Below are 27890 nucleotides of genomic sequence, written 5' to 3' on the forward strand. Positions count from 1 at the left end.
TATTTATCTAAGAACAGGACAGGTTTTCAGTCCTTAATTTTAAAATTATTCACCTCAAAGCAATAAAAAATACTTTTCTTGGATCAAAAATTCTATTTGCTTTCAGATTATTATTTAGAGTCTGAGCCTTAAAACCATGTCAGATTTCTCTTATCTAATAAAAGTCTCTTACATTTTTATTCATACACCAAGCATTGACTCATAACAACTAAGTAAACAACTTTTCTCTTCCCTTTTTGGCTCAAGATTTTCTGGGCAATGTTGCCTTTCCTTTTTTATTGCATTTCCATGGCACACTTCATATCCAACAAGATTTCTGATGATAATACTTTTTAAGGGCTGTCTGCTTGGCTCTTTAAAAACAGGTAAGAACCTACCTTTTCTGGCATATCAGCTCTCTGATACCTTCCAGGTTATCCCAATTCCTGTACCACAGTCACAGTGGGACCATGCCTGCTGTGCCGAGCAGCCAGCACTCCTGGGAGCCAGGCAGCACCACTGAAAGCCATGTGGTTATTGTTAGGAGGGAAGAAAAGAAAAAACAGGATCTGGTTTGGCAAAGCTTCCTGAAAGGCATGATGATTCGATTTTAAAGCAGTTTATTGAGATTTTAAATTTGATAGCATTTAAAATTGCATAAAATGCATAAGTATTTTATAGGTATGTAAACTTTTTAATATGTGCAAACATTTATGCTGAGAGAGGAAAGCAGAGGATAACTACAATAATGTAAGGCAGAACACACACCAGCATGTGCTTGGCTTTACACCTATGAATTTTGCAGTTAAGTCACATAGAAGGAAAACAAGCTTTTCTAGATCAGTTCTCACTATTACAAAAAAAATAAAAAAAAAAAAACGGGAAAAAAGACCAATCACAAATGTTTAGGTGCAAAGCATGCTAGATGAGAAAAATAAAGCTTCACACACTTTATAATCTATGTATCAAAAATTTACCTTAGATATCCAGTGCAAAGACATTGCAATTTGCACCAATTAAATAATTAAGACTACACAAAAATACCTAAAGGGCAAATCTTGTCTTCCTCAAAATAATGCCTTAAATGAATATTTGTTGCTGTCTAGGATTAAAAGAAAATACACGGGCAACAAGGAGAAAAAGAATATTACATTTCCTGTGGAAAAGGATGCGTAGTACAGTGTGAAAGTCCTGTCAGCTACTGCTACCTGAAACAATCACTTCAAAGTTTTTTACTTCATCTCTGTGTTGGAATGATATTTACCTACACCAGGAGTACTCCTGCCCCACTGTTTCCAAAAATAGCTATCTCAATAAGACATTTCTGGTTTAAGCCATTTTCCTTCTGCAGCGGTTTCCCCAAGGCCAAGGAGATAATATCATCAGCCAATATGTCATGACAGGTTTTTAATTTGCACAGAGGTACAGGCAGCTAGCTAAGAGGGAGCCTGCCAGCAGGGCTGTACAGCCAATCCTGTCCAAAGACAAAGTGTGAAAACCCTTGTGTTTAAACAGGGAAAGGCAAACCAACGTGTCAGCAGAAGATGCCCAGCACTTTGAGGGCCCCAGAGCAGCAAGGAGCAGCAGACATGAGTCCTGGCTGCACATGAAGCAGGACAGAGTGGGCAGCACCACTGTCCTCCCTGGCGTGGCCATGGTGTGTGCTTGTTTGTAAATGCCTGTGACATGGTTAGGCATGTAAAAGTAGCATGGCTGTACTTTGCATATTTTGATTCAAGAACTGTGACACATGGAAGATTCTCCTGCTGAGATGTTCCTATGTATTCTGCTTATTCTGCAACTATCTGTGGGTAAAATGTTAAATTTGGGTTGAAATCTTTAAGTTTTGTTAATCCAAAATAATATGTTTGAATAGCAATCCAGTCTGGATAATATTATAAATATTAGAAATCTTAGAAATATTTAGATACACGTCAATATTAATATTTTGTGTTTCTTTTAATTTTAAGCCTCAAGCCTGGAAATTTTCTGCCTTTAAAAGTGCTTCCTTTCTTTATTCTATATAATGGTCATCATTGGTGTATTCCCATTAAAAAAGTGAATATGTCAGTAATATTTTCTTATAATTTCTCATTGTAAGGTTAAATTAACACTTTAAAACATTGTTTGGTGCTTTTTTTTTCCTTCTAAACACCAAAAATTGAACTATAATTGTAGATTGAATGTCAAGAATTGATGAGCTCATCACATAAAATGAAACACAATTCACTAGCTAACATTTTTCACCAGAAATACTATTTTTATTTTTGAAGAAGAAAATTGATACTATTTTTACTTAGAGTAAATAATTACCACTGTAGCTACAGATTGTTAAATAAAAGCTTTCATTTTACTTTGTCTGGAACATATTTTTAGAGGAATATACTACAAATCTTTATGCAAATACTAAACCTTTGCAACAGATGCCTGATTTAATGCTTAGAAGCACAAATAACAGGAAGGACTAAGATCCAGATAACTCAAGTTATCCCTTGAAAGACACCATTTGTACTTCCAAGGGCCCTCTGCTGTGTACCCCTTGGCTCCTTCCCATTCAGCCTAGGAATGGGAAATGTAGTGCTTTCTCCTTTGCCTGCACATTCAGTGATGAATAAAAAAATCCATAAAATAAACTTTACCAATTATTTCCCAAAGAAGTCAAGTCTCAATTAAATCAGAAGTTGTGCACCAAAATTCCCAAATAGGATAAGATTAAAAAAAAAAAAAAAAAGAGAGATAGTGGATCCTTCAAAATAGTACTTGGTATCACAAAGAAGTTAAGTATCTGTTCAGGCTCATTTGAGGGACTTGGCATTGAGGATCTGACCCCTAGTACTGATTCTACTGGGAATAATCCCAGCATGAAGCTGTGAAGTGTTACAGTTTATGAAATAAAGTAATTAACTTTTACCTTCACACTACTTTTTATTTTTCCTCTTTTAAATCATTTTATGTGAGCCTTTCATATGACCCAGAACACTTTTAATTCTTCTTTGCCTCACTTTTTGGAAAGCATTCATGTCCTTCCTTTTGCCTTCATATTGTGTTATTTCTGACCTCTTGCTCATCTTTTATTACTCTCTGGTTCCTAGCTCTATTATTCAAGCTGATATTGCAGCTGTGATTTCTATTTTTTTCTTTGCCCTTTTTGGCTTTGCCAGGCATTTCATTAGTGGACTCATGGGGAGCATTTATACTGTCTCTCTGCCATGATAGAGTTCAGTGGGATTTACTAAAACTGTTTCTTTGGATATATCTGCTTCCAGTTACGATTAGAAACTCCTTTCCACTGAAGCATATCGAGAAGATCAAATTCAGATCATGTGAAAGCGTGTATGAGCACAGGGAGGCACAGAAACCATCAGCCAAAGTGCAGCTTCTTACACCACATCTTGACTTGGACCGTGGCACATCAGTAAAAATTTTCCTCAAATAATTACATTTTAAGTCCAAACAAAGTTTCTGGAAGTCATCCTGCAGGAGAAAGCTCACATGCCTACAGAATAACTTGTGAGATCAGACCTCAGATATTGCAAACTAGCAGTGGAGTGCCACAATTGGTTCAAATAACTCACAGATGGGGTTTTATTTAGGGCTTTTCAGGTCAATGTATTTATTTTTCCAAAAGAAAGCTAAACATAGAGACATTTCTTTGTTGTAGAAAGATGTGATAGCTAAAATATTGGTACATTCATCCTTTTTTTTGCCTTGTGCCACATAGGTTCCTGGTTCAGTTTTCCCCTCCTGCACCTGTGCTGCTCCCATGTACCTTCATAACTTTCCTTCTGCTCTTTTCTTTCTTTCTCCCCCAGCCTCTTTGTTGCCTTTTAAGCTTACTGAAAATAATGAACTCTCCTGACCTTCAACCTTTCTAATGTCTCTGCTTATTTCTGTGAGTTAGTTTTGGCTGTTAGGTTATGTTATAATGTTCCAGCAGAGATATTCTTTTTGTGATGACAGTAAATAAGATACACACAGACTTTTCTGTTTATTTTTTCAGCTGTTCATTTATAGTAAATTTTAATAAAAACTGTGAAACAATTTTGTTCTGTGGGGGAGGCTTGACACAAAAGTAGAACAATAATGTGCCAAAAATCTGTTGTTATGATCTTTCAGATGGGTACTGTCACTAGGAGGGGTCTACACTTCAGTCAGTACGAACATGATAAAGTAGGAAAAGTACAGCTGCAAACTCCCTTTGGATAATGCTAGAAAACATATGGAAAACGTTTCCTGACTTATGAAAAATAATACTGGGCAGAATATAGCAAAGGGACTGGGTCAAAAGGGTGCATAAAGCATCAGTGCAAACCTTAAGTGCAATCTTGTAGTCATAAATTCCCTACTAATGAAATGTATATGCAATTCTTACAGCCCCTCTGTGTTTGAAAAATCTATAGTGTTAATAAAGTGACATAGTTAGAAATCTATACAGGACCTTATTTATTCATTATTTATTTTAAGTGATGGCCCTGAATCTAAACATTCCCTTTGGGAAAGTTTGGTTTGTGATTTAGGTTCAAAACCATACTTTTCTGCCTGGGACCCATTCCTAATTCTGCTTGGTTTACACACCAATGTGCTACCTTGTTTAATTCATCTTGCACAAAGCTGGACATTGAGCTGGCAGCCCTGCATGCTGGGCCACCAGCCAGGCCCGTTCTTCCTGTGGGACAGGGGCTGGAGCCATTTCATCCCTGTCTGGAGCTGTCTGAATGCCCAGGAAAGGTAGTGCTGGGAAAGGGGTTGAGGATGGTGTGTGGTGCCCTGTGCTCTCTCTCCCTCTGCTCTGATGGGGGAAAGCCCTTCCTCTGCCTTAGGCTCGGTTGGGGTTTAATAGAATGTTGGCTCCCCCCATTGCAGCTGCTACTGGCTCTATCCTACAGAGGTGTCTGGGCTTTCCTCCCTCTCCAGAGGGGTCAGTGGAACCAAAACAGAAAAATCTTGCTGATACAGAGGAGCACACAGGTGCCTGGACTAGAGGGCATGAGTTCTGGACAAAAAGTTAAAGGAGGAGTTAAGCAGCAGGAGCCTAACCACATGCTGGGTTAAATTAGTTGGGTAAGCCCAACTAATTCAACAAATCTCCTGGGTGGCTGTGCAGTCCCCAGCTGTGCCACTGCCAACAGGATCCATCCCCTCAACACTCACCAGCAAAATGGTTAGCAAACAGGTCCATGTGGGGCGTGGTGGGAAATGCTTCTGAAGTAAAGAGAACCCATTTCAGGCTGCAGAAGGACTAGCCCATTTTTATGATTATGATTGAGTATCTCTTACTTGGGGTAAGTGCCATGAGTTATGGGATGTAAGCACTTCTCTGTACTTTAAATCGACTCTTGTCATTTTTCTCTGGTTTTTACTTGTTTTATAATTGCTCAGTTGATCCTACAAAAAATAAACTAGCACAATCAATGAAATAAGTAGACCATGGGAGCAATGAATATCCACATGATTAAGGGTTTTCTAGCTTAGGTCGTAAATAACCATAACTGCCACTCCACTATCTACAGAGTTAGAGAAGAGAGAAAGGTGAGGAGAGTTGCTGTTACTGGGAATTTATGACAAGAAGCTTGTCCTCACACAGGAGCAAGGATACTCATCCTTTCAGGCAGCAATAATTAAATTCCAATAACTTAATTAAAGCAATAAAATGCTGTTGGGTAAATAATAGAAATTAAGAATACCTTTCATAGTAAATCTCCATGGAATGAAGATTCACCAAAAAGGTCAACTTTTGCCCAGAGAGCACAGGTCTTTGGGACAAATGCTGGAGAAGGAGGGACCCCTCCAAACAAACCCCTGAAACTTCCAGTATGAGACTTCTGCTCTGGATTATCCTCTGTGAAAAGCAGAGATACTAGGATGAATATATTATTGAGGGTAAATATTTGCTTTACACACATGACAAGATGCTGTCAGGGTTCTGATATGCATTTGTCTAGGTACGAGATGATGAGGACTAGTGCATTATATAGATGATCTGCTGTTTAAAAATAGTGATACGGGGCCACTTTAAATTGCCCACACCCACCTTTTGTTACTGATGGGTACATTCTTCCTAGTTTTGCTTCAGCTTATCAAATTTATTGTAACCGCCCTGTGGATGTGTGGAAAAGAAGTATGACAAAGAAGAAAGGGAGACTGGATATTGTCCTCTCAGTCATTTTTTTCAGGGTGATGACTAACAAAAGCAAAAAATGCATTTTCCTTTAAAGGGAAAAATAATATTTTGACCTTTTTCATATTTCACTGTTTAAAACATTCCTTCTTTGCAGCTTTAGAAACACAGCCCTTAATTAAGAATATTTTTTGCTGAAACTGGAAAAATGCAGCAATGTTAAGTTTTAAGATAAATTATCAGCAAAATTAACCAAAGCCCCAGGAAGGCTTGTAGCAAAAGGACAATGAAATTAAGCGGGGTAATTTGCCTGAAAATGGGTAAGAAACACCATTTTCTTTGCTTACTTAGTGGCCTCTTAATCTGAAGGGATGCCTTGTCTAAAAAGACAAGGAAATTAGGTGAGTTTCACATGAATTTCTAATTTCACGTGCTCTGATGCAGAAGCATCCACCTATCTGTGCCAGCTGATAGCTCAGCCAACATAGCTCTGGGACAGAAAGTGTCAGGGCCACTCACTTGCCTCCAGAGAGGTCACTTCTCCACAACACTTGAATGAACAGTTAGCTCACAAGTCCATGACAGGAAAAGAAAGAAAAGCAAAACTCTCAGAGAGTGAGATGCTAAATGAATTTTTTGTGAACTAGCTCAGCCAACATGCCAAGGACCGGCTCAGAATAATTTCTTATTGCGAAAACAGACATGGAGACATAAAAGCTAAGTTCATTAACATTTTCATTAGCACTTCATAGAACCATAGAGTGTCTTGGGTTGAAAGGGACTTTAAAGATCAGCTGGTTCCAACCCCCCTGTCATAGGCAGGGACACCTACCAGCAGGTGAAGTTGTTCAAAGCCCATCCACCTGGCCTTGAACACTTCCAGGGATGGGGTATTCACAGCTTCTCTGTGCAACATGTTCCAGTGTCTCACTACCCTCACTACTAACATCTAATTTAAATCTCTTATATTTTGGTTTAAAATTCTTCCCCTTTGTCCTACCACAACCTTTCCTTGTAAAAATTCATTGTCTATTTTATAAGAGCCCTTTAAGACTAAAAAGGCATATTTGCATGATGCAGCAGAGGAGCACATCAGAAAATCACACCACTTTTGCAGGTGACTATGGCCATATGAACACACCCTGTGACATGCTAAAGACTCTCAACCATCATGAAATGGAAGGGTCTCTCCAAAAGCAGCTAGTGGAGGATGGAAGCAGAGTGTGTGCATGGAATATGGTCACTCTCATCCACTGAGCAGCTGTTTGTCAGTTTTCAGCACTGACGTGGCACGTGCTGGGTGTAATGACATCCTACTCAGCCATACCTGCACTCCAGAATATTTGGAAAAGGACCAGCTGCTCACTCCAGCACCCAAGTCCTTTGGAGTCAGCTCACTTCTGTTAGGAATATGAACCTCATTGCAAGTTATTTGATCTGATTGGCATGCAGGTGCAAGAAGGCTACAATGGCAATAGTTTAGCCATTAATAAGAAATTTTAGGAATCTTATCAAATCTTCCAGAATAAACCAGGTGTGTTAAGATACTAGTAGGAAGAATAAATTGCCTTTGTTTCAGCAGGGAAACAAGTGGAGAAGATAATCTTTGTCACTTAAGGGTGGATTTATGAACGTCTTATGTTCATAAACCAGGATGCTAAAATCCTGTGCCATATTATTTTGAGAAATAAATAAGGCATTGTGTCTCAATTTCAAATCTGAGAGCTCCATATCATGCAGGAGAATCAGACCTTAGGCCTGTCAAAATAAAAGATAAGGAAGTAAAGAGCAGGAAGTAAAGAGATGGTACACGTTGTTCTGCTGCAAGAGGGAGATACTCTCTTTGCCCTCTCTGCTGGACCACACTAAAATCTAAATGCAACTAAAAATCACATGTAGGAACAACACCTATTCACTAAATTTTTTCTACATACTATTTCCAGACTTTCAAAACCCAGGATGATATAAGGCAGCAGGCATGCTGCTATGTTGGCATGCTCTCTGCAAGACCTGCTGGCCTGGGGTAAAGGCAAGGGACAATAATTGGGAAGATTATTTCATCAGATACCCTGGGACCAGAACATGGATAACCAAGAGCAGGAAATTTCAGGAGCAGAGCTGCAGGTGAAGTGTTGTCCATGTGTCTCTGATTGGCAAAGGTGTCTCAGCTGGGCAAGGACTCAGGCCTCGAACACCTTACCTCACTTTCTTTTCCCCCAGAGTTATTTCCAGTCCTTTATTTCTCCAGGTGGTGATTTCATGGTTAACATGGAATATATTAATTAGCTCCTTGCAGTCTGTAGTTCAGTTAAGGAAGCAGAGAAAACCAGAGGCAGCAGCTGTTAGAAATCAAGCTTCTTTTTCTCAATATGATAAGAACAGACTGGCTCTTACTGGGGCAGGAGCAAGGTCTCCTACAGTTACAGAGCGCTCGGGGAGCACCGGAGTTCAAAAGCATTCTGCAAGGTCCTGGTGTTAGGGTGAGGATATTTGAGTCCTTGACTCCAGTCCTTATCCTTTTACAGGACCAAGGATTTAAAATGTGAGCTTCAAATAGCAATTAAAAATAGCAACTAAAAGCATTCTTTAGGTATTTCATGTTGTCCTTGTTCTTTGTCTGTTATACACCTGCCATGGAAAATTTTGGATATGAAAAGTGCAGCAAGTTTTGACAAATGATTTCTTCTTTGATTAGAGGCATGTATGGTTGACATACAATACAAGATAGAAGTCAACACATTGCTCATGCGACATCCTCAAACTGCCTGTAACTGCGTGCTCTTTGTCTTGTGAGTTCCTATCTGAGAGCTCTCAGACTAAAGATCCCAGAACAATAGTTGTATTTCAAATATAGGTGTGTATTCCTCTTTGACATCTGTCCTAATTGTGCTCAAGCATGAGGCATTCCTCTTCTATTAAAAAAAAAAAAAACCAACAGCTTATGGCAAAAATCACTTCTAAAATTGTGCAGTAGAAGCTGGATGCATTTTCATTTTCAAAAAAAAATGTTATTATGAATCATATATAAGTTAAACCTTCATTTGCAGATCAGAGCCCAATCCCACTCTTTTTCTACTTGTAGAGATTATATATATATATAAACACACACATTATATATATATTTTTAGAACTATGAAATGGTGATTTTATTGTCTGTACACTCTTCAAAAAGCAGTGTGGGGAGGGATGCCAGTCTCTTAGTGCTTCTGCATTATGATCTACTGACCCTGAAAATAGGGTCAGAAGGAGGTCTCACTGCTAACTGGAAAACTAATCAATATAATTCTACCAAAGGGCTAGTATACACCAAGTAATATAGTCCCCTCCCCCTCTGCAAAAGTCTGTGCCTCATTGTAGAGAATATAAACATTGTGTTTTGATGCTCACAGAAAATAAAATAATATCAAGCAAAACCAAAGGTTTAGGATTTGTGAGGCTAGGGATACCACCAAGTCATATTGTGGTTCTCAAAATTTAGTACTGAGCAGTTCGATTGGTTCTGTTCTATGGTTTGGGCTTAATTCATTACTAAGAAATGTATAACTATGCCTCCTTTTCTTCTACACTTAAAAAGTAGAGAAAAAGAACAACAGATGATGAAAAGATTTTCTTCCTCTGTCCCTTCCCTCTCCCCTGCTGCCCCCCAATATTGCAGTTACACAGTGAGAAAAATAAGCTGATCTTATGCTATGTAAGAGTCATACTCAGAGGGATGCCCTGTGCAGCCTGCAGGGATGCCATCATACAGCAGGGCTGCATTTGATTCTGATCAGGTACTTTTACTGAGAAAGAGAGCAAGACAAAGGGTAAAAGGTCACTGGTGACTAATTTTCTGAAAACCAGCAGCTTGTGTAAGTAATAGAACATTTATTGTATTTCTCTGTCATCCCAGCAATGAGCTAGAAAATCCATAAGAATTCCCAGCACTAGCCTTTATTAAAGTATAGCCCTGGATTAGTTTAATGTCCAATTTAAAGTCACTGCCCGCACCTACTTTACTTACTTTCCTTAAAGAGAGCTATTTTCCCCCAATAATCTCCCAATGTAAGTTGCCAAGAATATTTTTTCCCTTAATAAGAAGTAAGGTTTCATTTATTTTGTGTATGTATGTGTGTATGTGTTGAGGAAAGAGCACTGGATTGCAGCATTCTTCCCACGTTATTTACCACACACTGAAATATTAAAGCATAATAAGAACAGGGCAAATACTGCAAAATCCAAGCACAGCCTTCCAAAAAGCAACAGCATAGGAGGTGTAAACTCCTTCTACAATGTTTGCACCCTTTTCTTTTGCTCTGTGCAAACATTCATATGGTTTCAAAATATTATTTTTCTGAAAGGATGTTCACAAAGCTCGCTTTTGTTGCAGATGAGACAGAAATTGTTAACCTAAATTCTTCAGGTTCATGCCCAAGCTACAGGTCTAAGACTAATCAGGTTGAAAAGAAAGGAAGAAAAATGCCCCTCTCCAACAGGAATCTGAAAAGTGCTTGTGATCACTGCACTCCTTGTCTGTAATGATTTGACTGAAGAGCCCAAGTGGCTTGGTAAAGCTGAAGATGGCAGTCAGCATTTGCAGTCCATATACTTGAGAGCTATAAACACTGTTATTTGACCTCCAGTGAGATTCTTGATACATTAGCCTTATAAAAGCTAATCACCATCTAGACTACAACAATGAAATATAGATGCTATTCTGTGTCGAGTGAGGGTTCACCTTAGAGGGTTTTATTCAGCAAATTGTCTTCTGATGGCTCAGATTGCACTACATCTATGCCTAGATGACCTCCCTGATGCATCACCTGAATCATATGTACCCCAGAGTGTGCTCTTCTAGCATGGTATCCAGGTGAGTTCCACCTGAGCAGTACTTTTCAGTCCTGGCCACCGAACCCCTTTGGAGACAAGCCCATAGCCCTTTTGTGCCTCTAGCAGTGACCGCCCTGTGAGCAATCCTCAGCTGCTTGGTGAGAGCTGCTGCACTGGGTAAAGCTTCTCCCAGATCAAACCCACTGTGAGCTTGGAAATGCCTCTCCTCCCACTGTCCAAGCTGCCAGTTTTGGTTTGCTTGTGTGCTCAGGAACCTTGAAGGGAAGTGGAAGGCAAGAGCCTACCTGAGTACTCCTGGCTCTCCAGCTGCACTCCTGTTGTAGGCTTAGGCAGCTTTCTTCATCCATGGCCAAGCTGTTTTTTGGTCTTTTCTGCTATGTAGGGGCCAGTCCGTAGCAGATTTCCTGTACCTGGTTGCGCTTCCCACTCCTGTCTGAGCTGCCGGATATCATGGGGCATATTCTACTGAGGGAATAAAAATGAAAAATATGAGAAATTTTCTTCAGATAATTTAAATTCCTGGTCTAAATTCCCTGGCATGACCAGCTCATGCTTCCTTCTTATGACATCACAGCAGGAAAATACAAATGTTAAAAATTTAAGTTTTACCATATGGACAAAATAAATTCGATATAATAATGTTTTACATTTATTAGCTATAACTATTGTACACTTTGAAATATATCAGAAGCATTATATTCTAAGTTCACAGATTCTGAATTCAATGATTTTTTTAGGCACCAAGCCTCTGAAATTGTGCTTCCATACTAGCAAGTTACATGATGGATATGTGATTGTATATGCTTTAAATCAACATGAGAAGTACTTTAAAAAATAAAACTCACAGCTCTTTAACTACTAAATTCTGCCACTTGTTTATTTATAGGGGAAAAATGTAGTTGAACCTTGTAGTTAATGCTAAAAACCCACAAGTGATATAACATACTGATAGGCATACGACTGTATAGTCAATATGATGGCAACAATACTGCTGTGTCCTAAAGTGGTTCTCAACTAAGCAAAAGATGCAGGAACAGCAGAAAATTGTGAATTAAAATAAATTATCAATTTTCAGAAGTTCCACAGCATGGAAACAAGAGGAAATTCCACCAGATAATACACAATTTAAGACACAATCACTCTAGCACCAGCCGAATCCAATTGTTTGTTTGGGGCAAGACTCTGAGAAACAAAACCTTCCAATGGGGGGATTTCAGAAAGCAAGAAAATTTTTTTCCTATCTGTGTCTGATGTTGTATACAGATCACAAAGTACAATTGCTTTGCACCTAATTTTGATAACGGAAACTTCCAGTTCAAGAGACAGTGCAGTAGTTACTTTCAGTCCTACCCCTTTCAAATCTTTGTTGTTCAGAGAGCAGGCAAGGTGGAGAATGTGTCCAGATGCTAAATGGAAGTAAAATTTACAGAGGCCGAACCCCAGGAGACCTTACCAGCTGGTTACAATTACTAGGGTTCAAAATCTGAGTAAAAAGAAATAAGATGGTTGATGGAACTGCACAGGAGGCAACAATAAACTAATATGGTTTTGAAAGGAGACAGAAAACTAAGTAGAAATGGGAGTATTCAAGTGCTGGATATAATCTGGGGCATATTAAGTGGAAGAAATAAATCAAGCAATAGCTCTGAGCACATGGTACAGAGCTGTGTTTTGCTTTAAAATTTGTGAAATGATAGCAATTTTTTGACAGAGTTTTTAAGAATCAGCTGGACACATATTGGAGATGAAGAGGTAAATCTGCAAACCCACACCACTGAAAATCTGGAAAGCCTGACAACAGCATAAGGGCTGAGTTTAAGCAACTTCAGACTGACACAATACATCTAGAGATTACAAAGGCATTAGGTATGACAGTTCCAGTTAAATGTTACATAGAAACAAACAGTACTTTTTCAAGGAAAATGTGTTGGTGAAAAATGACAAAAAATGTTAAAAAAATTAAATAGATAGGAAGATATAGTCTGCAAAAAATCATGCTTTAAATATGTCTGAGTTTGAACAGTTTGTGGAATACGAGTTGAGTTTATATGAAATCAGAGAGAAAAAAAAACAAAAACAAAAACAACAATTAAAGCTAAGAAGAGAAAATACCCTTTAGTACATCATAGCATTGTGATGGACAATGGCTTTAGTCACAGAGCCTGTACTTCATTTTTATGCTTCCAGCCAAGTAAAGCAACTTGCAAGATCTTAAAAAATAAAACTGAAAACTTGAGCCTACTAAACTACTAACATAGCAAAACAGTGATGTCATGGGATGGGAAAGATTGGAAAAAAGGTGCATTTTTCTATGTAAATATTTTGCATTTGAAAGTGTTGAAACCTTTTTTTAATCATGTAAAGAGAGTTCTTTATTAAATTTTTGATCAAATCATGTAGAAGAAGCAGCTAATAACCCAAGACTAGGGCATGCATATGACTTTTGGGAAGATATTAACCCAAATTTCTCTCTACTGGGGAAGAACAGTGGATAAATAATTCTTTGACTAGAAAAAGATAGACTGATCATATAATCTAGTGATTTGGGCACTTATCTGGAATGGGACAAAGAAAACTTGATCCCATATCTCATACAACCCATTTATCTCCAAGGAGTGCTCTAGCCACTAAATTATTGATTTTACTGAATTAACCTGCATATATTGAATTAACCTTACACATATATTCATTTGCTGTCTTAAGACTCTGCCATCATACTCACAAACAGGATATTTTTTAAAGTTTCCAGGTTTTTTGTGAGGAAAAAAAAATAGCCAATTTGGCCCAAAATATCATAAAAGCTTTTAAATGAAAGTAGAAACATTACAGGAATAGCCAGGAGTTATTATGAACGGATTTTTTTCTCAAGTTTTTATAGAAGCAAGAGGTCACCAAGAAGATCATGAGGCCCCTTATGGCTGATGACAAGACTAATTTGTTGACAGAAGATTTAGCATTACTTAAGAATTATATGAATTCTTTTTATCAAAGGGAAAAATGGCTGATAGATACCAGAAACAGATTTATTTCCCTAAGGAGGAAGAAGAAATACTAAAGGAAATCAATATCAGATCAGAACAGGTGATTGAGAAATTTGAATGTTCTAGTTGCAGGAAAAAAAGAAGTTTTCTATGGTGGTGGTTTTTTTTTTTTTTTTGCTTCAAAAAGGCTATGAATGTGGTATACACAGTTATAATTTGAAAAATGGAGAATCAAGACCAAAGAAAGTCAGAGAGAGTCAAACTAATTGGCTTACATCAGAAGTATTTTCAGAGAAATGATTTTTCAAAACTGTTTGTTAAGACAAACTTGATGGGAGAGTACATTTTTCACATTTTTATCCACTGCATCCTGTTTTAAAGAAAATAAACCAGGATGTGAAGGTGGGAGGTTTTCACAGTAAAGGAGTTCTTGGTCTCGGCTTCTGATCTACCAAATGCCAGACATTGTAAGCTGAGGAAGAGGCAGGAACAATCCTCACAGGCAAGCAAGCTGGTGGCAGAGGTATTCTTGTTCTCAGAGCTGATTTGTTGGGTTTTGCTGCATTTGGAAATCAAGTTTATATATTGTAAGTATTTTCCTGCTTGAGTTCCTTCCTTTCAACAATCTCCTTCAAAGTAATCACAGGCTTTGTGTACACAGAGCAGGGAGGAGGCATATATTATTGCAGAAAACACAAGAGAAAAATAAGCTTTTTAAACTACTTCTGAAGCATCCACTAAGGTTAAGTGTATTTGTCCTCCAAAGAAATGGAACATGATTGGTAGTATCTGGTTACAGCAGATCAGGTCTGCCTGAAACAGAGCCAAGCTTTCCAAAACCACCACTATTTAATGTGCCTCTTCTTATGAGTATTCAGTATAAGATAACTTCATCACAAGTTTTGAGCACTCACATCCTACAATAATTCCTCAGAGCTCAGTACTGCTTAGAGACAGCCACCAGGAATTGGCCTTTAAAAAGAACAGGTTTTAATATGGTTTTACACAAGCAATCTGGACCCAAGATGGACAACTGGTCACGAGTTTTGACTCTTTTATAAGTTTTGGTCCATTTACATATTGGGGTCAATTGTCCAATTACAGCTACAGGTTATAAAGTCCCATCACCCAGGTGTGCTCTCTTCAATTTGCCATTGTTTATACTTTTTGGCCCAAAGCTGCAACGATGTCCTTGGTTCTCAGGTTGGAAAAGGTTTGTTTTGTCTAACTAAGCTAACTATAACATTTTATATGAGGTTCAGAGTTACACACTAAGGCGTTACAAAATCTGAAAAATAGAAAGCTGAAACTTAAGGCATGATTTTCATAGCCTAGGAAATACTCACAGATTTGAGTAAAGAGGCACTTTGGCTGTCCCTGGGCTGCAGACAGCCCTTTCATGATGGTGTTGCTGCTCCAATTACCTGGACTGAGGGATCAGCTGGAGCATGGAGTGGATCTTTTCCTCTCTGCCTGTTCACTTGTGTTTCCTTCCCATGGAAACAAGGGAGGGATAGTCATCTGAGCCTTGTCCAAGCAGGGAGATGGAGGCTGGTCAGGGGGCACATCTGGAATGAGATGTCCCTCAGAGGTCCCAGGGTACAGCCAGGCAGTGTCAAAGAGGAAACTCCAGAGCACATCGATCAGACAAAGTGCAGCTTTGTTTCCCGATGCAGGCTGCTTTGTAGATTTATAACTTCACAAACAATCCTAATAAAAACAGGAATTATTTCCACACTGAGCAGCTCCTCAGCATGAATAAGAAAATGGGAGTCAAGATTAGTTACCTAATACCAGCTGGTGTTTCTTCAGTCATTTGGGGAAAACTGAAGAAGAAATATGTAGGCTTCAAGTACAACTACAATAATCTATGGTCTCATTATAATGAGCTGTCAGAGAAAGATGGAGAGTATCAAGGTGAACTTCTTTAAATGTTTCAAATAAATTTGGCTTTATTGAGCACTGAGCCCTACCTTAAGATTAAGAAAATGAACTAAGGAGTAATAATTGTGGAATATTATAGAAATAGCAATTCACTGAGAGATTAATATATAGTCTACAAAGGCACAATTTACCATTTGAAATTTTTGCAGGGGGACAGCAAAAGAGATGATGAAGATTTCAATAAAGCAACAATGAGGTTGACAATACTATTGACTTCTTCAATTTGAGCTGAGAAGGGTTTGAATGCAGAGAGAGGCACCAAGCCTACTGAATCAGAGATACTCGAGAACCAAAGGCAGAGGACTGCATATTTAAAGGCAGTTGTGCTTGCAGGCTGCCGTGGAAATGGTGTCAGGGCAGACACTCTTCCACCACCACACAAATGGTCGTTCCAAGATGCAAAAATTATTTAAGGCAGCAGATGAGGCCTCACAGGCCTGTTAGCACGTCTATCTATCACACACATACAAATAACATCTCTATCCATCTCAGGCATGTACTGCTACTTAAAAAGAAACCTTCCTCTGACTCCAGCTGTTCCTACTAATTTGAAATTGCATGTTTCTCTGTACTTTTCATGCAGTAACTAAATGACAGTCACACATGCAAATCCCGGATAAAGGCTGTCTCATATCAATTTACTAATTAACAATCAATGCCATAAGTTTTCCTTAGCTCATGATTCATCTTTGATTCCAAGACAGAAATAATTTGTGTCTTCATCTTTTTTGTCTGTAGAGGTTTTTGAAGGTTTTGAAATAGTGACCAGCACTCACTATTTCTTGTCTGCTTCAAACTCAGTAATCGTTAATATAACAACTATTTGGGCTTTCCTTAAAACTGAGGAAAAAAAGGAAAAAATTAAACATCTTCTGGGAAAATCTTGCCTGTGAAATAAAATATCAAACCTTTACATGCTCACTAAGAGTATCTACTCCTTGCAGAGGATCCAAGGACAACAGAAGAAGGATGCTTCTCCCCTTCTAATCCATGGAAAACTGAGAATAACCTGGCTCTCAGGTGTCATGATGAACATAGATGAACTTCCTGATTTGTCTTGGGAGGACTCCTTATCCCCTATATATAAACACCAAAACGAGACAAGTGTGCCAAGATAGGAAAATTACTTAAAATCTGTTGCTTCATTTGTTCATTTGCAATGCAGTTTATAGTTTGCAATAAAGTTGCTCCATCATATTCCCATTTTATACTTTGCTTCCTTCCTTCAAAATTCATGAGCAACATGAATGACTAAGAGCCACCTCTGACAAGCAAGTCTTTCCTACAGTTTTAATGCTAACATAAAAGTTAATATTAATGGAAACTGGTAGTGGAAGAGGAATCAATGTTCATGTCAAATTTTCTAACCAGAAGGCCATTAATAGCATTATAATCTGCATTTCTGCTTATTGTCTGAATTTACCTTGTGTCCTGCTGGAGCTCAACCTCAGGTTTCAAATTTGAAAAAAATCCTAAAGTCTTGCTAGGCACCTGGGTGAAGGTGGTTCATCAGAGTGGATCAGAGTGAGTGGATGCCTTACTCTAGTAATTATAAGATAACTTTCCTTTTTTCTTTTCTTAATATACCAAAAATTTCAATGTTGTCATCATTCCTGTCACACCTTTGTGCTACAATCCCAACCTTGTCCTTGTGACACCTCCTTGCTTGGCTGTCACAGGTAGGTGCAGTAGCACACTGACAGATAGCCAGTGCAGACACAGCAGAAACCTGAACCTGGACATTGGGAAGGAGCTCCGAGAGAGCCACCGGCAGCAGGAGGGGATGTCTGTCCATCCCTCCCATAGTTATGTGCCTGAAGCTGCATTCACCAGTTGGAATTATGGTATGTTCTAGCTCACACTTCTAACAGCCTGCATATATCTATGTGAATTATAAAAAGAAAAGAAAAAAAAAGATAAATGCTTGATTATGAGGACAGTTAACCATTCAGTAATCTTACCAGGACCATAAGTCATATCTGGTTTTGCCTCTAGTATATTGTTTTGAATGTGACCTTCAGTCAGTCTGAGTACAACACTTTGTTTTCTTCTACTGCTATACCAAGTTGGCCCTGTACTTCTGGGTCAAAGAACCAAAAGTATGATTTTGCAGATATTCCTGGCAGCTCTTTCCAGCAGGACACCTTTAGAGGGTCCAGACAGTGGAGATCATTTACCAAAGACATGGAAATGGCCTACTTCAGGTTCAGTGTACTGCCAGCTGCTGAGCCTGGGAAAGAGTTGGCTCAGCAGGAATAGGGTTTCCCCTCATGGAAGAGACATTTGAAAGATATTTTCATGCAAACACAGCTGTTCCTTTCAAGCAGCTCAAGTCCAAAAACTCCATCTTTCACCTTCAAGTGATACCTTGTCCACTTGTCCAAAATGATGAATGGGGCTGTGGATAATACACCCGGTTCTCTCCAGTTTCTGGCACCACCACAAAAGACACAGGATCCTTTTTGCTGGTTAACTCTTTTTCATGACACTCGCTTCCTCAAGGTGCCCCTCAGCTGTTAACATTGTGTACAGCTACATTTTGTGGTAGGAGAGCTTTCTAGTTTTCAATGTTCCATATATGCCTTTGGGAAATAACAGTAAAGAAGGTATTTACCAGGTATGTGTCTCATAACAGCTTTCAGAAAATGCACCACTGAATTCATGCCTTGCTATGCTTTGCCATGCTCAGACTAAGGAGCTGAAGAGGCTCATTACAAGAGAAAGATTTGCAGGCTTTTAGGACAGCCATTCTTCCTCTCCCTTCCTATAAGATGATGGTCACACTGCTGTCCTGTTTTTAAGACTTTTTGAGAGAAATTAGGAGGCAGTGGGGAAAGAGGTATATTTTCACTCTAAGTGTCGTACTATGAAATAAATCCAGTGCTTGAGCAAGCAGGGGAAGGAGTTGGGTTTATTTCCCTTCCTTCCCCTCCTCACTGCTGCCAACCGAAACAAAAGCAAGAGGAGGAGGAAGGCTAAATGCTGGGAAATAGTTTGCACACATCCAATTCTGGAAAGCATCCACTCCTTTCCACCTCAGCATCACGCCCTCAGGATAAACCCTCCTGGCTGGGTATAAACAAGGTGCCCCATGGAAACCCAGGGTGTGGCTCTGGTGCAGGCATCGCTACAGCCTGTGTGAGGCACCAGGAGCCAAGCGCTGCCTGTGAAAGCTGGCTCCTGTGACGTGAAAGCAAACACCTGCTATTCATATGCTTGACATCAAACATTGATTTCTCAACCTCTCTGCCACACAAGCAACAGACGAGTCCAAAAACTCTCCTACACTGAAATAAAACAGTGGTGGAAATCAGGGGCTGCAAAGTGTTGTGTAAAGACTGAAGACCTGTCTTGCCCTTAACTCATTTTTTGGAGATGAAGCACAGACTTCCTGCTCATCTCCTGCCTTACTAGCAGTATTTTTCTCAGCACAGAAAACTGTGAGGCACTGTGAAGAGCAGTTTTATTTAATCTTTCTTCAACTTAATGCTCTGTTTACTTTTTATTGGTAGTGGGGTTTTTTGTTGTATGTGCTCAGGCCAGAAGAACATGGCTGCTGAACATGCAATTCCCCCTATACACTAAGGGAGATCAGTAGCAGCACTTTCACTATTAGACCCTGGAGCTTAGTGAGAAGATTTTGTTTACAGGGGCACCTTATCCTATGCACCAGAAGAGCAGTGGGGAAATTGCCGGTCCCAAATCCTGTCAGCATATTTGGTGAGGAGGGGGAGCATGCAAACAACACTGGGGCTCGTTTTTCTGGGTGGCACAAGCCACGTGCACTAAATTTGCTCTTTGTTTGTTCTTGCCACAGTCCACAGGCATCACACCCTCTGCTCCCCAGAAGCTTGGTGGGTGCAGTGTTTTTACTGCTTTGAAAAATGTGTACAGTAGGGACAAGGAGAAAACTACAGCCAGTGGGAGCATAAGGAAGCTGGGATGGAGAGCCCCATCACCTTCTGGACATAAGGATGTTACCATGAAATTCTTCATAACCCTGGGTATCTTCTGGATTTGGCTCAGTCCTTGAGTGAGGGGAAGATTTGGTATGTTCTCCTCTGAAAGGAAATGTTTATCCCCAGTTGCAATGCATAGGTTACTTTTGGGTACAAACCCCTCAAGGGTGCATCACAGATTCATGTGATTTTTTTCATCTACTTCTCAGATTCGTAATAGCTGATAGATGTGTAAAATCCCAAGAAGCTAGAAACTCTCCTGTGAATTCCAATGTGCAGATGCCACAAAGCAAAAATTATGTCTGGTAATATAACCATTAACTCATACTTAGAATTTCCCCCTGCAGATTTATCTTTTTCTTCTCCCTCACCCTTGGCTCCCCTGCCTCCCATATCTTTGTGGAGATTAAACCTACTTTTAATTAATTCAGGACAGTTTTGATAACTCTCCTCACGTGAATGTGGAGGAAGTGCCACGCCTTCTGAAAAACTGAAGCATAACAGAAGCTTCTTAATCCAAAGGCCCTGAAAGAGAAAAATAAAACCAAAAGTGAAGTGGTCTGTGAGGCTGATAGAAATTATCTAGTCTAAATTTTATTTCCTTCAGCAAAAATATTTGAAATCTAAATGAATATTTATGCAGAAATACATTTAGAATAAATTAATTCCAAATTATGAAACCATGTTCCACTACTTCAGTCAGGAAAGTGTAAGTAAAAAGGTGAACTCCTTCTCTTACAAATAGAAAGACCTATTTTTTACTGGTCTCATTCTGGCTGTTCAAGCGAGATAAACACATCTTAATGAGCTGGTGGCTACAAATATAGACCTTTGAAACTCTTTTCTTGATTATTAAGAGAAAGAGGAACATACCAAGAAATCTTGCAATGACAGGCCAACTATTTTGAGATGTGTCCTGTTGGTGGGCCAGTCCCTGGGTAAGGAGGGGCATTTCAAAATGACACTTGGTGGCTGCTTCTTCACCCCTTCTCTCACGTCACCACATCTTCCTCCCTATGCATCCACCCAGCCCTGCTCCCAGCACAGGGGCAGCCCTGTGAACTCCTGGCCATGGGAGCCAACTCCATCACAAAGGGACTCTCCTGACGATGTGTTTTCACAGCATGGAACCCATTTCACACTGCCCCTCTCCTTCAGGTTTCCATCCCCTTGGGCCTAAGTAACACTACTGTGGCACTGACTTCAATAAGTAACTTTTTATTGTGTCTAATCATGTGCAAATGTGTTAAAATTGGTAGTTTTTAGCAAACAGTTATGGAACATATTACCGTAAGGCATTTGTTCATGGCGTGACAATGATTGGCTCCATGCCACTTAAATGTTTTATTTAATAATGTGGGAATTTCAGTGTGTTTTCCTTTCATTATTTTTAACTTGAAAACAGAAACAGAAAGCCTCTTCTTTAAAGTTAAAACTTTACCGCCTAGAGTCTGTCAAAAGTAATATAAGCATCTGGATTTTAAAAAGGGAGCTTTTGCAGGATGTTAATTTAATATACTGGCATATTTCATGCATACTTTTTATATTTTGTATGCTTGGAGCTATCTCTAGAGTGACCACCCAGGAACAACAGACTTTTCAAAATTCAAAACTTACGAGCAAAAGATGATGTTCATGTAACGGTGCACATTTCAGGTAATATCTGCCAATCTTGGAAAACAAATGCTATGCATAATATTTCAGTTGTTTCTTGTAATGCATTTATGTAAGCCATCATGTAAAATAAAAGGGTTTATATTACAAACAATCTAACCTTTAGCTCCCAGAGGGTTACACTTCCAAAACAATTCCACTGTTAATAAGGTATGCTATGAATAGGAACATCTCCAATCTCACATGGGTAACAAATTTTCAAGGCAGCATCTCAAGCCCACAATTTCTTGGTGAAGATTCCACATTACATTGTATGTCATGCGAGAGGAATTAATAAACAAGTATGGGCCACTGTTCTAAACTGGAATGTCATTGGAATAAGGAAAAACATGCGTATGTCTTTCCCCATTTTCCTGAAAAAGTTGTGTTCAGGTCTTTTGCAGCACCCTCTCAACTAGAATAAAGAGGTCTCCATTGCTTTATGTGAGTACCGGTTGCTGGCTGGTTTATGCACTTCAGACACAAACACTTTTTGAGAAACATAGTCTGAAAATACAGTGTGCTCAACATAAAGCAGTTCTGTTTGTGCAAGCCATTTGCTGCAATATTTTCATGAATAAAGTTTGGAACCAAAAAAGAAAACAAAATTTTCTTTAGCAGAACTCTTTCATTTCAGAACTTGATTTTTCAATCCTTTACATATATGTGTAATTATATATATGTATATATATATATGTATATATATATATATATATATATATATATATATATATATATATAACTTTACTTTTATTTTTTAGCCATTTCCCTGTCTTCAACTGTTCTGTGAACTTTCTTTGGGTAACTGTGCTGAAACTCCCATATCATACAATTAAACAATTCAGCTGTTGACCGTGGTGTAAGAGACAGTTGAAGAGAAAAACAAGAATATGTGGAAAATTTAAGATCAATACAAGTGATAAATATCAAGAGTGCCCCAATACACAAATTACAATAATAGGACAGATGGAAAACCAAACAGCAGAAAAAGTGTCATATTTAGCAGATGCAGACAGACATCAAGTGAGACATGAAGGGTTATATTTCACCAATCACTGACATAGCATTTTTTCTTAGTCTTTTTTTGAACCCTACTCTATTGGTCTTGCTGTATTTATCCAAGAATTCAGTGTCCTCTGTTCACTATATCACATTTTATTTTGTTTTCTTCTACAATCATCTTGACCATTTTCTTCTAAAATGACAAGCTGTAATTCTTCAATTCAAAACCCCTATTCTTGAAAGAGCAGAGTAAAAAGCAGCATTAGGAAGAAAGACCTATTCTACAGGTTTACCAGTCCTTTTATCTGACAACTAGAAGTTATGCCAGCTCCACTATGACAGTTTCTGGAGTGAAATAAAGTAACTTTCAAAGATCTTTCCATTTAAGCCATAAAAGCATTAGCTGGAGAGCTGGAAAAACTGGGAGTGTTTTGGAAGCTGAAGAATCAGGAAGTGGAAGGGTTACATGATTTTTACATTTTTGTTTTATGCTTTAAACCCAATTTGAACTCAGGCACTGAGATTCATCCCACTTGAAATAACACAGTTGAAATAATTGCTCTTACTCAGAGCTGCTACGGGCACTGATGGACACAATTTAAACTACCTGATGACTGTGGTGGGCAGATTACCAGGGAGAGGACCACTCACTGCTGGGGCCAGAGTGACTCTTTGACCTTTTGTGGAGCACCTGAACAGTCTTGGTTATGTCCTGCTCAATCTTTAAATTAGTTACAATCACCACCCATACATTTATGTATTTGAAAAAAAAAATAGAGAAAAACCTCCCTGCATTTTTTCAATGTTTTAGAGTTGGTTGTCATACCCTAAAGAAAATTTTCTTCTATGTATTGCTTTAAAAAAATTATGTTATAAAATAAATATTGGCAGCAAAATGCTGAAGTTTAGGCATCCAGAGTCTCTCTAAGCAATGCTGCATTAACAAGCTGCCAGGAGCCCAACAGCTGCTTCTGATTTTCATAAAAGGGAGCAGATTGCTTCAGCTGCCCCCCGCAGGAAGGTGAGGCCCAGGGTGTATCCCGGCAGGCACAGCTCCTGCTGTCCCAGCCATCCCACGCACAGGACAGAGCAATCTTACATCATGTCCCACAGTCTACCCAGCCCCTCTCACGTGGAGTGGGAATTTCTCATTTCCCACACATCTGACTAACTAGGGAGTGAGGCTGTGAGAGAAATAAGGGCACTTAGCCACTTCCTAATCCATCTATACTCCATGGATACAATTAGAGAGGATGGAATATAATAATTGACTAACAACAGCTTTTTTTACGCACTCTGAGAGGAAAGATTTCCCTGGACATTAATAGCTCATCTAGGTGTCACTTTCAAAAGTCTACTCAGGCTGCTCAGCAGGGCAAAATTTGAGGCAAGAACTGCAGTGCACATCTTTAAGAGGATTTCTTTTTCAACTAAGTCTACAAAATATTATTTATGGTTCCATGACTGCTACCAGTTGCTGATGATATCACACTTGGCTTTTTTACATCTTTTCTGCCTCCTGATTTCCAGCTCTGAGAAATCCTACACTGCAGCAAAAGGCAGGAAGATGTCAGAAAGCATGTGCTATGACTTATCATGCTCTAAACATGCTGAGAACACAGACACTATGTAATGCCTGATAGAGTGCTTTTGCATTGGGACATCAACAGCTTTTCCTTTGTCAGTAGTGCTAAATGAATTGGAAGATCACTGTGCTACAGCTTCTCAGTCAGGAGAGCTGTCAGCAGCTCTGCGATGGCCATCTGGGGAAAACAAACACTTGGCCCAAAGCAAGATGACGTAACAGATGAGGAGCACTGGCAGGGACATGGTGGATTATATTAAAAACCTATCTTATTTGTTAGCTAGCTGTAGATGACAGCATTGGAGTGCACAATAAAATGCATTTATGATGCTCTGTAAATCCCTCGGGTTCACCACACTTGTCTACATTGTGAGCTCATTTATTGGCCAGGAATGAAACAGAAGTCAGTTGTGTTTCATTCAAGATTAAAATTGTTAGTTAACTGTATCTCAAATAGTAGCTGCTGCATAGTGCAGAAGTCTGTCAACTGTATTTTGCCTTTTTTTGGCGTGCACATTTTCACATAAATTTCCATGTACTTTTTTTGGTAAGAGAACAGAAATTTTTTCGTGATTGCACCATATGATAATGTTCAATATGTATTATTTTAGTTCTTCACAGAAAAAGAGAAAACCCAAACAGCAATAGCAAATGCCAAAACTCTCATTTGTTACTCCAGTTTTATGAAGAAAAGAACATTCTTTGTACTTGGCAAGACTTAATCATATTAATAACAAATTAATCTTATTAAAAATAATATAATCATTCCTACAGAAGGATCATCAGTTCATGGCTGTTTCACAAGCATGCAAACGTTATCTGGTTGCTTTTCTTTTCCATACACTGTTAGGTCTTCTCTGACCCATAGAAGTGGAACGCATGCAATATGGATCCCACTTGGTAGCTAAAGAAGAATGACTGTTAAGTAACCTGACTTATTTCAGATTAATGGAGATCCTAAGCTGGGAAAAAAAAAATAAAAGAAAGAAAAAAAAATCAGTTTTGCCCAAACATACAGCATATCAACAATATTGATTAGGATGCAGTGAATCAGCAGACCAAAGTGATTGCATTCCTTTTTCAACATGACACTGGGAAATCTTCATGGTTTTGGCCTGACAAGAACTTCTTCTGACTGCAGGGATGGAAAAGGAAAAGGAGACAGATCCATGATCCTACTTGTATCTTCACAATTTCGAAAACACTCAAAAATGGACAAGCACTACAGAGAGTATTTGCTGCATTAAGTGTTGGCCCATGCTTTGTGATGTGAAAGTCTGCACTGAAGAACCTCAGTCAACAGACTTTTGTCCTGGCACTTTACAATACATGTGCCATAAACCAAAATCCTATGAGTTGAAATGCAGCAAGACAGAAGGTATAGTCTGCTTTAGTAATCAAGCTTACATGTACTCAGAGAAAGAAGAAGGAAAGTATCTTGAATAGATTTCAGAGGATCATCTCTGTCAACCAGGACTTTAACAGAAACACAGATTTAATTTAAGCTTTCTCAATTGAGAGTTGAACAGTATGGCATGTTCTGAAAATTAAATGCCAGGGATTAAAGACATCTATTTATTACGTGTGAGCTTGTTTTTGGACTTGATTTTTTTTTTGGTTTGGGTGAGGAGGATTGCACATTTCAATATGATTCACTGAAAAAGCTACTAGAAAACACACATTTGCATAGCTCCATTTGCTTGGTCTGTTGTTCAAAGTTACCATAGCTTTCAAGCACCTTCCTTAACAGAATGGAAAAACCCAGATAAAAATTAGGAGCTGTCTTATACACAATGTTTCCATAGCTCCCAGTAGTAAATAGTACCTATGTCCCTACAATGCAGGCACTTTTCCTGTGATTTCAGAGAATGCAGGAGAGTTTATTGCTCTGGTCTGGAACCCAGATTGGCAGGGTTTTGCTGCCAGTGCAAAGCTCACCTTAAACCAACAATTTCTTCCTCTCCCTTTACAGGCCCATTCTCTTCCATTTGCTTGTTACTTCTTGACCATTTATGGTGCTTTAGTCATTCATGAACAGCTGTTAGTTTGCCTGCATTCCTTCCCTTCCATCATTGGGATCAGTTGAGGTTTTGTTCCTAATCACAACCTAATTGGCTGTTTAAAATGCATAATCCTCTTCAGAAGATTACTACAGCAGAGGCTTCCAGGAAATACCCTTGCAGTATTGAAGGTCTTTGGCAGAAAAGCTTGGGGCCTTCTACCCAATTGCTCCCACCACATCAACAGAGACATTTGGGAGAAAGCACAGGCAGCTTCCAAAAGTCTTCTACACAATGGCATTTCCTTTGGAAAACAGTGGTGGCCTAAGGCTGAGGTATAAGTTTGCACTGATACTTTGGAGGAGGTGTTGTAATATAACAACACACTAGATGAAAAGATGTAATGAATTATTGAACTTCATTGTAAACCATTCACAATATGCACAGTTTAAAAAACTTTATCAAAAATAGATATATAGTATTTACAAGAAACTGCATTTCTACCATCAGTGCTTTTTCTTACCCAAAGTCTGAAAGATATGATACCAAAATCTACTAAAGTTCTTAATCAATGAAGAGGAAGAGAAAAGGTGAGGAGGAAAGAGAGAAAGAGAATTACAAAAGAATTAACATTCCTAACCTGCTAAAGACCCAATAGCCACTGTTGGAAAAGGGATATCTTCTATAATAACCACATTTATTATGCATTACTAGTAAAATCCTGACAGGTTTATCAAGTCATTATACAGAAACCCTATCACTAGTGCATGCTCACATACCAAAAGCCCACAATCTAAAATTACATGTTTGGGCATTCATTGGATAAGAATATTCCAGGGGGGAAGACTGGTGAAAATAAGAGAAGAGATAAAAAGAAGGAATCTCCTAATAAAATGAGAAGAGTCAGGCATATCTGCATTTCTTGACAACTGCATTATTTCCATCATCATTATCTCGACTTTACCGTATAAGCTCCCTGAAAATACCTTGGAAAAAGGATACCTCAGAATCCCCTGATCTTATGAAATTATGAGTTTTAATTGCCTAAACCAACATCCTCTTTCATAATTTCTCTTTTTACAAAAAATCCTAACAGACTTAAATGCTCAGGAAAGAAAAGGAGAACAGTACAGAACAAAGCAAATTTAAACACAAATTAGTTTAAAATTTAACTGAAGTAATGCAAGTTTTTGAACTGACTTCTTTGGAGTTGGGTGTTCTGATGGACCAGAAACAGCGTGGATGGAAAATGAGGGTGTGTTTTTGGAGGAAAGGTTATGATGACACTTAAGAGTGACATCTGGTTTACCCAAGAATAAGTGCCAATAAACACCTTCAGATGGAGAATTGATCACAGGCCTCAGCAATCACGCTGGAGACATGTGAAATTTATTGTAGGCCTGCCTGTTATTTACCTCACTAGAAGAAGCACAGTGCTAAAAAGCAAGAACAAACAAACAAACCAACCCACCAGCTCATGAGGATGTCAAACAAACTGAAGCAGGAGATGAAGGCGGCGAGACCTCATTCAGCACCACGACACAGTTGGCATGGTGGAGACGCTGATCCAGGCTCACAGCTCACATCTCTGACTCTATGTGTCCAAGTCAGTGAGCGCCTGGGAACATTATCTCCCATCTTTTGATGCTTATTTATTCAATTTGCACTGGAACAGCAAAGAACAAATCCAAAGCAAACTAGGTCTCCTACAAAGCCTACTAATCAATGTGGTTGGATGACATTTCCAGGTCTCAGAATTCAACTTAGATGGGTTCTTAATTAATTTCCTTGCTAAATTTGGCCAAAGCCTGCCTTGGTGGTGTGCTCACCAGCAGGAGC

General features: G+C 38.9%; 1 long non-coding RNA gene across 1 annotated transcript; it reads right to left on the minus strand.

The window, feature by feature from the left end:
- Window positions 1-376: 376 nt before the first annotated feature.
- Window positions 377-27791, minus strand: LOC141729142 (uncharacterized). The gene is made up of 4 exons (XR_012580400.1): window positions 27523-27791; window positions 20228-20336; window positions 11212-11392; window positions 377-498 (listed from the first exon to the last, which is right to left on the minus strand). It is a non-coding gene; the product is annotated as an uncharacterized LOC141729142 (long non-coding RNA).
- Between the last annotated feature and the right edge of the window lie 99 nt (window positions 27792-27890).

This window comes from Zonotrichia albicollis, chromosome 5, assembly GCF_047830755.1.
Source record: "Zonotrichia albicollis isolate bZonAlb1 chromosome 5, bZonAlb1.hap1, whole genome shotgun sequence".
NCBI classification, from domain to species: domain Eukaryota; kingdom Metazoa; phylum Chordata; class Aves; order Passeriformes; family Passerellidae; genus Zonotrichia; species Zonotrichia albicollis.